Source organism: Saccopteryx leptura, chromosome 1, assembly GCF_036850995.1.
Source record: "Saccopteryx leptura isolate mSacLep1 chromosome 1, mSacLep1_pri_phased_curated, whole genome shotgun sequence".
NCBI classification, from domain to species: Eukaryota; Metazoa; Chordata; class Mammalia; order Chiroptera; family Emballonuridae; genus Saccopteryx; species Saccopteryx leptura.
In genome coordinates this window covers 50,344,813-50,353,085 of record NC_089503.1, presented here as the reverse complement: position 1 = coordinate 50,353,085, position 8,273 = coordinate 50,344,813, and positions in this window count along the sequence as shown.

Here is an 8,273-nt window from a genome sequence, read left to right as displayed (position 1 = left end):
CCCTCCTCTGTTCTCATGGTCTCTGCCCCTCCTGATGGGTCAGCCAGGACTGCCCTGGGCTAGCTCCCCTGCCAAGACACACGGTCGGCCCACAGACTGGTTTCGGAGGAGCCACGACTGCTGCCACCCCGGTGCTCACCTGTCTCTCCACTCTCTTCAGGAGCCCAGGCCCCACCCCTTCCTCTCACACAGCATCTCTGCCCAGTGCTGCCCACTGGGCTCTCTGGTCTCATTTGGAAAGCATTTGTGCCTGAAATATTTGTCTGCAAGAAACACACAGGCTCTTCAGGAAAGGTGTATGGGTGGGAGATTTCATCCCCGAGGCCTGAGGCCCCGGACTCCACAGCTCAGTTAGCTGGGAAGATGGCTAAAAAGACAGTGTGATGGCTTCGTTTTAGAGTGACTGCCCTCACAGCCTGAGGGGATAAGTGGGCAGTTCTTGGCCTTCAAAAATACTGAGTTGGGCCTGACTAGGTGGTGGCGCAGTGGATAGAATGTTGGCCTGGGACAAGGAGAACCTAGGTTTGAAACCCCGAGGTCACTAGCTTGAGCCAGGGCTCATCCAGCTTGAGCATGGGGTCACCAGCTTGAGTGTGGGATCATAGACATGACCCCATGGTTGCTGGCTTGAGTCCAAAGGTCGCTGGCTTAAAGCTCAAGGTCGCTGGCTTAAAGCCCAAGGTCGCTGGCTTGAGCAAGGGGTCACTCGGTCTGCTGAAGGCCCCCCAGTCAAGGCACATGTGAGAAAGCAATCAATGAACAACTAAGGTGCCGCAATAAAGAATTAATGCTTCTCATCTCTCTCCCTTCCTGTCTGTCCTTATCTGTCCCTCTCTTTGTCATTCTGTTTCACTGTCTCTCTCTCACTTAAAAAAAAGAACTAAGTTGGAAAGGAGCCTGTTTTCACAGTGACGCACACCTGGGTTCTACCTTACTGTCACCTTAAGTGAGTTAGATTTGCGGTCTGTGTTCTCTGAGTGATATCGCACAGGTAACAGGTTCTCTCAGTGTCACGACTGGAGGCACATGTGTCCGTGAAGGTTTCTCTGTGTTGCAGAAGCACACTTCACCCCTGACATTTCATCTTGGTGCATTTTCTTGAGAAAGTCATGTGATGCGGGGCTTTCCATCTTGGCTAGGCCAGGCCACAAAATGGGGATTTTGAGGGTGGACTGGCAAGTTCTGAGAAAATCCCACAGGTGACTGAGGTCAGTCATGCAAGAGGCTGGAGAGTTTGGGAAACACCAGGTGCTCTTTTTGCACTTCCACAGGCAGGTGCCACCTCCAAGGTGTCCTGCAAAGGCAAGTATTTGACCCGTTTGAATGGCTGAGTGAACAAATGAGGCCTTAGGATGGGGGCTCCCTCCCAGAAAGGGTCCTACTTCCTCAGTCACAACAGCTTTTTGGGGCCTAACCAGGTCATGAGGTGGAGCTCAAGGGCCTGTGTCCACTGCTGCCCAGCAGAGCCCGAAGGACTCCCACTTCCGCTTTCCCCTCAGGGATCCCATGGCTTCCTCGGTGGCCATGATGCTTTTCTGCTGCGGGGACCAGAGCGGTCACTCTGCCTCCCAGGCGCCCCCAGCAGTGTGGCTCCCACCGCTGTGTCTGATGATGCTCTCACCGATTCTGCCTCAGTAGCAGCAGGGTGAGGCTCCCACTTCTGCCCTGATGAACCTTCTCAGAGGCAAGCCCAGAGCTCCTTAAGGACAGGGCGCCGGCCATTCATGGCTGCCGTGCCAGCACATGGCACCTAGTACGTGCCTAGTAAATACTGGCTTTAAATGGCCTCTTTCTAAAATAAATCCCTATCCTCAAATAATCATTGATACAGTCCTCGTATGTCCTCGGAGACAACACGGCAAGGTTTCTGGTCCATCTGGAGCACTGACCCCACCCTATCCTGAGGGTGGGGACAATTTTTCCTTTCTTCTTACAGAAAGTTAGTATCAGCATATGTGAAGGATGGCTCATCAACCCCAAAGCCTTGAGTCCTTGTCCCCATTTATCCCACAGACTTCATGCAAATAAAGATACTAGAAACTAGGCCCAGACGTGCAGATTCCCTTGACAGACAGGCCAGTGAGGCCCCCATGTGATTGTAGAAGTTTGTAGATTTTTTTCTTAGCACAAAGTAATACACACTCAGTGTGGAAAACAGAGAAAGCAGGTATGTAAAAGAGAATTCAATGCCAGCCCTGGCTGGTTGGCTCAGAGGTAGTGTCAGCCAGTATGTAAGTCCTGGGTTGGATTTGGTCAGGGCACACAGGAGAAGTGACCATCTGCTTCTCCTTGCCCCTTCCCCTCCGGCAGCCTTGGCTCCAATGGTTGGAGCATCTTGGCTCCGGGGCACTGATGATGGCTGCCTGGCCTCTCCTCAGGCGCTAGAATGGCTTGATTGGGGAGCAAGGAAGCAGCGGCCCCAGATGGGTAGAGCATAGCCTGGTAGGGGGCTTGGTGGGTGGATACCGGTAGGGGCGCATGTGGGAGTCTGTCTCTCTGCCTCCCCACCTCTCACTTAACAACAACAACAACAACAACAATAGTAAATAATAAAAATAATAAGAATAAAACGGGCACGCTGACCCCACAGACAACCCTACTAGGATCTCACACGCGCAGCCCCCAGGCCCACATTTCGGCTTGTTTAAAAGAGGAACAAGCCCACACCTTCATCAGGGACGATCCCACCACCCAGCGGGTGAAAAGATCCAGACCCTGGGCAGAGGAATGGTCACGCTTTGGGGAAAACGACCTTGTCCGTGCCCTGGCATGCAGGGTAAGGCGAAGCCAGAGGCGGCCGCCAGGGGGCAGGCGTGCGCTGCGGACCCCATGCAACCTGGAGTGCCGCCTGAGCCGTCCTGCTGGCTGTCCTAATGTCCCGCTGTCCGATCCCGGCAGGACCATGCGGCACGGCCTCATCCCCTTCCTTTCTCAGAAGGGAGGCGGCTGCTCTGGGGCGGGGGAGGGGGCAGTGGGTCACCGCCACGTCTGCCAAGGGCTCAGGGGACCCGCAGGCGCTGAGCCGACCGGGAGCCAGCCAGCCCTGCTTTCTCATTTTATCAACAGCCCAGAAAGTTGGCACTATTTTACAGATGAGGAAAGTGAGGCCCAGAGAGTGAGTGAGGCTGTTGCCCCAGGGGTCACAGGCAATGACAGATCCGGGACAAAAACCATGTGTCCTGACTCCAGAGCCTCTCCCAGCCATTTCTGGCATGTACTGGGGGCCGCAAGTACAGGCCTGCCTGGGAGCACCTGGGGGAGAGGATGGTCAGCCCCCTGTTCCTCCTCGGCCCATGAGGATTTCCTCCTGGGGGCCTAAGGAGGGTCTCCCGGCACTTTGAGTCATGTTGGTTGTGAGTGCTTCTCCCCTCTCCTCCGCCCCCAGCCTGGGCTCTGATTCTGCAAGTGCCTTGGAAGGGGCAGCCCTCTCCCCCGGTGTCTCCCTGACCGGCTGGCTGAGGCCGGGATGCGGGGTCCGGGTGGGAGAGGGGGAGCAGGAAGGCAGCCAGCGAGCAGGGGCCTGTTTCCTGACTGGTTTGACCCCGGCTGTCCCTGCGGAGGCCCCAGCAAACAGAGCAAGGTCATCCAGGGCGAAATTCCAGCCTGAGGCCCGAGCGGTTACTTCAGTTTTACCGATAAGGCTCAAGAAGGGACAGAGAGTGTCCTCCCCACACCCACACCCTGTCAGCACCTCCAGTCTTGTGAAGCCTCCGCTGCAGACAGCCTGCCTGGAGAAGAGACAAAGATAGACCCGGGACAGATAAGGGGAGAGACAGCGGGGAGAGACAGGCCAAGGAGCACAGAGGGAGAAGATGGGAGGACACGGTGGGGGCTCAGCCCAGGCAGTGGGTCCGGGCCTGGAGGTCAGAAACGGTTCCCGGGCTGTGCTTGCAGAGGCTACAGCTGGGCGCAGATGCTGGGAAGAGGCAACCATGGCAGAAAGAGGGCTTTCTGGTGTGGTAGGGAAATGGATTGGGCTGGCATCCCTGCATTTCTGGGCCTGGTTCCTGACTAGTGCCGACCTGGGACTGGGTGAGGTGGTGGAGGAGTCGATGTGGGGTGTGGCCTCCCAGCCTCCAGGAGCCAGGCCAGAGAGGTTGGGAGATGGGACCCTGTACCTGTGGTGGAGGGGCAGTGTGTGGGGGGTGGGGTGGGGAAGGGACTCACGCAGCTGGGCCCAGGCTGCTGAGTCTCTCTGGCTTCCCAGAAGCTTCTGGCTTGGGGGCTTTACCCCCTGCACACTATGATAGGATGTTTGCACCCAACACTGGCTGTTCGGCTTGGCGAGGGAGCAAGGCCATAAAGTCACAGCTGGCCTGTGGGTGCCCAGTCACCATATACAGCTGAGTCAGTCACAACCACTTCTCCCACTCCCTGGGGGCTCATGCCCGCACACAGACACATCCACACAGGTACCTACCGACGCCGTGTGCCGCTGAGTCATCGCTGCCTTCTCAGAGAGCACGTGCCGGCACACACGTGCACACGGATGCCCACACAGGCCGCATACACCTGACTGAGTCAGCAGCAGCATCGAACGCTGAGGGGTGGGTGGGGGCACTGAGAGTATGTTCTGCCATTTGTATTTAGACACAGATAGCTAAACATATGCACGTACACGTGCTCACCTTACCACTTGTTGTGCCTCCTCCATCACACTGAGAGATCAGTAAATATTTGTGGAATGAAAAACTGCGTGAACGAATAAACAAGTGACCATATGAGCAACACCCACCCTGCTGGGATACTAGGTGAAATTGGTTGGGGCAGCGCTGCAGGGTGGTTCTTAAGTCTGTGTCTGTAGGGAGTTGTCGTGCTCCAAATATAGCCTCCGTGGGCGGGCAGGGAGCCAGGGCTCCCTCCCAGACCCGGACTTGACTGGGCTGCAGGCCCAGCCTCTGCAGAGTTGGAGAAAATTACCAGAGACAAGGCCCCAGCGTTCGGCAGCCGGGGCTGAGCTGTGAGACTGGAGTTGGGTGACTGTGTACTCTGGAATTGTCCTTTGGTCAAGGCCTTGATCTGTAGAAGAGAGGGCTCTGAAGATGGGTCTAGAAAGAGCTGGTTCTGAGTTGGGCCTCCTGGAAACTCCTGGGGATTCCTTGCCTTGGACGTCATGGGGCAAGGACATCACTGAGAACTGGGGCAAGCACAGAGCCTGGGCCCCCCTGGGCCTGGCTGCGCTACAGGGCTGCCCCCTGTGTCTCCTGGAAACTTCCTTTCTCTAGCTGCTATGCCTCTGCCCTAATTCATCATCTAGAATATTGTGGTGTTAGCCCAACTGGTCTTCTTGCCTTTAGACTACTCCCCTCTAATATTTCTTATTCATAGTTGCCTGTGTTGTTTTTCTAAAATACAGATATGATTATGTGACATTTCTGCTCACAGTCCTCCATAGCTCCCCACTGTTTAGTAATAATATTGGACTGCCTTAGCCTGGTGCTCAAGACGCTTCACCTTTCGGCCGCCCCACTCCACCCTGTAGGTTTTGAAAGTCTGCTGTCAGAGGGAGTCATCGGTTATGTGCTGAGGGGTAGATGAATGGACTCTAGGCTGATGGAAGCTACAGCAATGGAAGGACTCATGGACTGTTTGATTTGTAGACAGAGGATTAGCTGTCTGGTGGATTGGCAGGCTGGGTGTAGGATGGTGGTATGGATGGGTGGGAGGCTGCAAGTCAGGACCACTTTGATGGCAATGAACAAAAACCCAAACATGATCAGGAAATGGCAGGGAAAATTGTGAGGATACCATGTGCAACCTCACGGACCTCGCTGCCCTTCAGGCCTCATGAAACCGGAACTGGCAGGTCAGAAACGGCGGCTCCACCCCCATCTCCCCAGGAGCCGGGCTGTCACCACTCGCTGGCTTGGCCTCCCTCCTCCCAGCCCAGCGGCCTTCCTCCTGGCCACTCTGCCTCCTTCTTTCCACACATTGTCATCAGGTGTGGATTTATGTGCCTGTTTGTACCTTGGCAATACTTCTATGTGAAAGTAGACTGCAAACAAAATAAACTTACTGACCAGTCAGGAGGCTCCTGCAGGAATCGGGTGGGAGGTGGACCCAGGCGTTTGGACTAGGGTGGCAGTGGTGAAGGTGGTGACAAGCAGTCCAGATGAGGGTGTATTTTGAAGGTGGAGTTATCAGGATTTTCTGAGAGATGGGCTATGGGCATGAGAGAAGGGAACTTTCTGTCAAGGATGACTCTAAGACCTGGGCAGCTGTGAGGTGGCGTTTCCATCCCTAAAGAGGAGAAGCACGCTTTCTATTTTGGCGGGAGGGAGAGCGGGGAGGGGGGTTCCGTTTAGTCATGAGCTCACTGCGAGGCCTGCAGACACTCCGTGAAGAGGTTAAGGGCAGCTGGGTAGATGAGTGTGGGGGTCAGGGCAGAGGGTTCAACTGGATTCCAGGGTGGGGCTTCTCGCTGGCTAGCATGAGATGGTACTTAAAGCCACGAGACCCCTGAGACCATCTAGCAAGAGTGAAAATAGAGTTGGCTCAGGGAGTGCAGTGTTCTAGGTTTGGCTGAACGACCAGCACAGGAGAGCTGGCCAGTGAGGTTGAAGGAAAACCAGATCTCAGAGTGAAGAAAGTGTCCGAAGCCAGAGAGAATGAGTGTTGTCAACGCTGCTGACGGTTCCAGTAAGATGAGGCTGGAGCTGATGGCAGACAGAAGAGTCTTAACTCTCACTCATGACCAGCGTTTGTACGGCTGCCCCTTAGGGAAGGTGGTCCCGCTCCACTCAGCTGTGGACCTGGGGACATGTGGGTGATGTGGCCACCCAGCCCCACCCTTCGGCAGAGGCGGCTTTGTGCCTGTCCTGGATAATGAGGGGTTACTGCAGGGACGCAGGGGCGCCTGGCAGCACCCATGTCACCCGAGCCGCAGTCGCTCTGGCCCCAGCTCTCGCAAGGCGGAGGCAAACAGCAGGCTTAATGGGAAACTCTGTGGGACAACAGCCCACTATTGTTCAGGGCGACTCTGGAGCTTGAAGTGACCTGACTTTTCAAGAAAACCTACCATCTGTACTCTGAGCGGATGACTGGCTGTCTGTCCCCTCTCACACTAACAACCCTTTTAGGGCAGAGTCTCATGCTACTTGAATTGTAAGTGTCCTATGTGTATGGTTTGTACACACACTTAACATGTCACACAAAAGCATCTATGTATTTATGGCAGTGTTGTTTCAGATCAGCTTGAAGGTTTGTCACATATAGACTGCTGAACCCGGCCCCAGAGTTTCTGATTCAGTACATGTGTGGGGTCTGAGCGGCTTCCCTTTTGCCTTTCTTTTCCTTCCTTTCTTCCCTTCCTTCCCTTCCCTTTCCTTCCTTCCTTCCTTCCTTCCTTCCTTCCTTCCTTCCTTCCTTCCTTCCTTCCTTCCTTCCTTTCCTTCCCTCCCTTTCCTTTCCTTTCCTTTCCTTTCCTTTCCTTTCCTTTCCTTTCCTTTCCTTTCCTTTCCTTTCCTTTCCTTTCCTTTCCTTTTCTTTCCTTTCCTTCCCTCCCTCCCTCTTTGCTTCCCTTTTTTCTTTTCTTTTCTTTTTCTTTCTTTCTTTCTTTCTTTCTTTCTTTCTTTCTTTCTTTCTTTCTTTCTTTCTTTCTTTTCTTCTTTCTTCTTTCTTTCGGAGAGGAAGGGAGATAGCCAGACAGACTTCTGCAAGCACCCCGACCGGGATTTACCCAGCAACTCCCATCTGGGGCTGATGCTCAAATCAACCGAGCTATCCTCAGTGCCTGGGGCCGATGCTTAAACCAATCAAGCCACTGGCTGCGAGAGAGAAAGAGGGAGAGAAGGGGAGGGGGGAGAGAAGGGGGAGAAGAGGGGAAGAGAAGCTGATGGTTGCTTCTCTTGTGTGCTCTGACCGGGGGATTGAACCCGGCCATCTGCATGCAGGGCTGATGCTCTATCCAGGGCCGCCAGGGTGAGACTCCTGGCCCAGGGACTGTCCTCTGAGAACGACTGCCCTATGGCATGTCTGGGACTGTCCTATGCTGGCAGAGCCCAGTGGCATTGCCAGGTAGATGGAGGGTCAGGGGTGTTGGCTGGCAGGTCTCAGGCTTCCTGCCACTGGCAGTGAGCCTTGTGCTCACAACAGGCCTAGGGGCCCTTGGCTCTTCCGCCTTGTCATGGCCCACCACTGTCTGCCCAGCTGTCTCCAACCCTGCTCTCCACAGCGAGGATTAGTGGGGCCCACAGATGCATGTAGTTGGCCATCAAAAGTGCTGGACTTCGGCTGTGGGGCACATAGAGCAATCGCAGGTGGTGCCCCGGCCA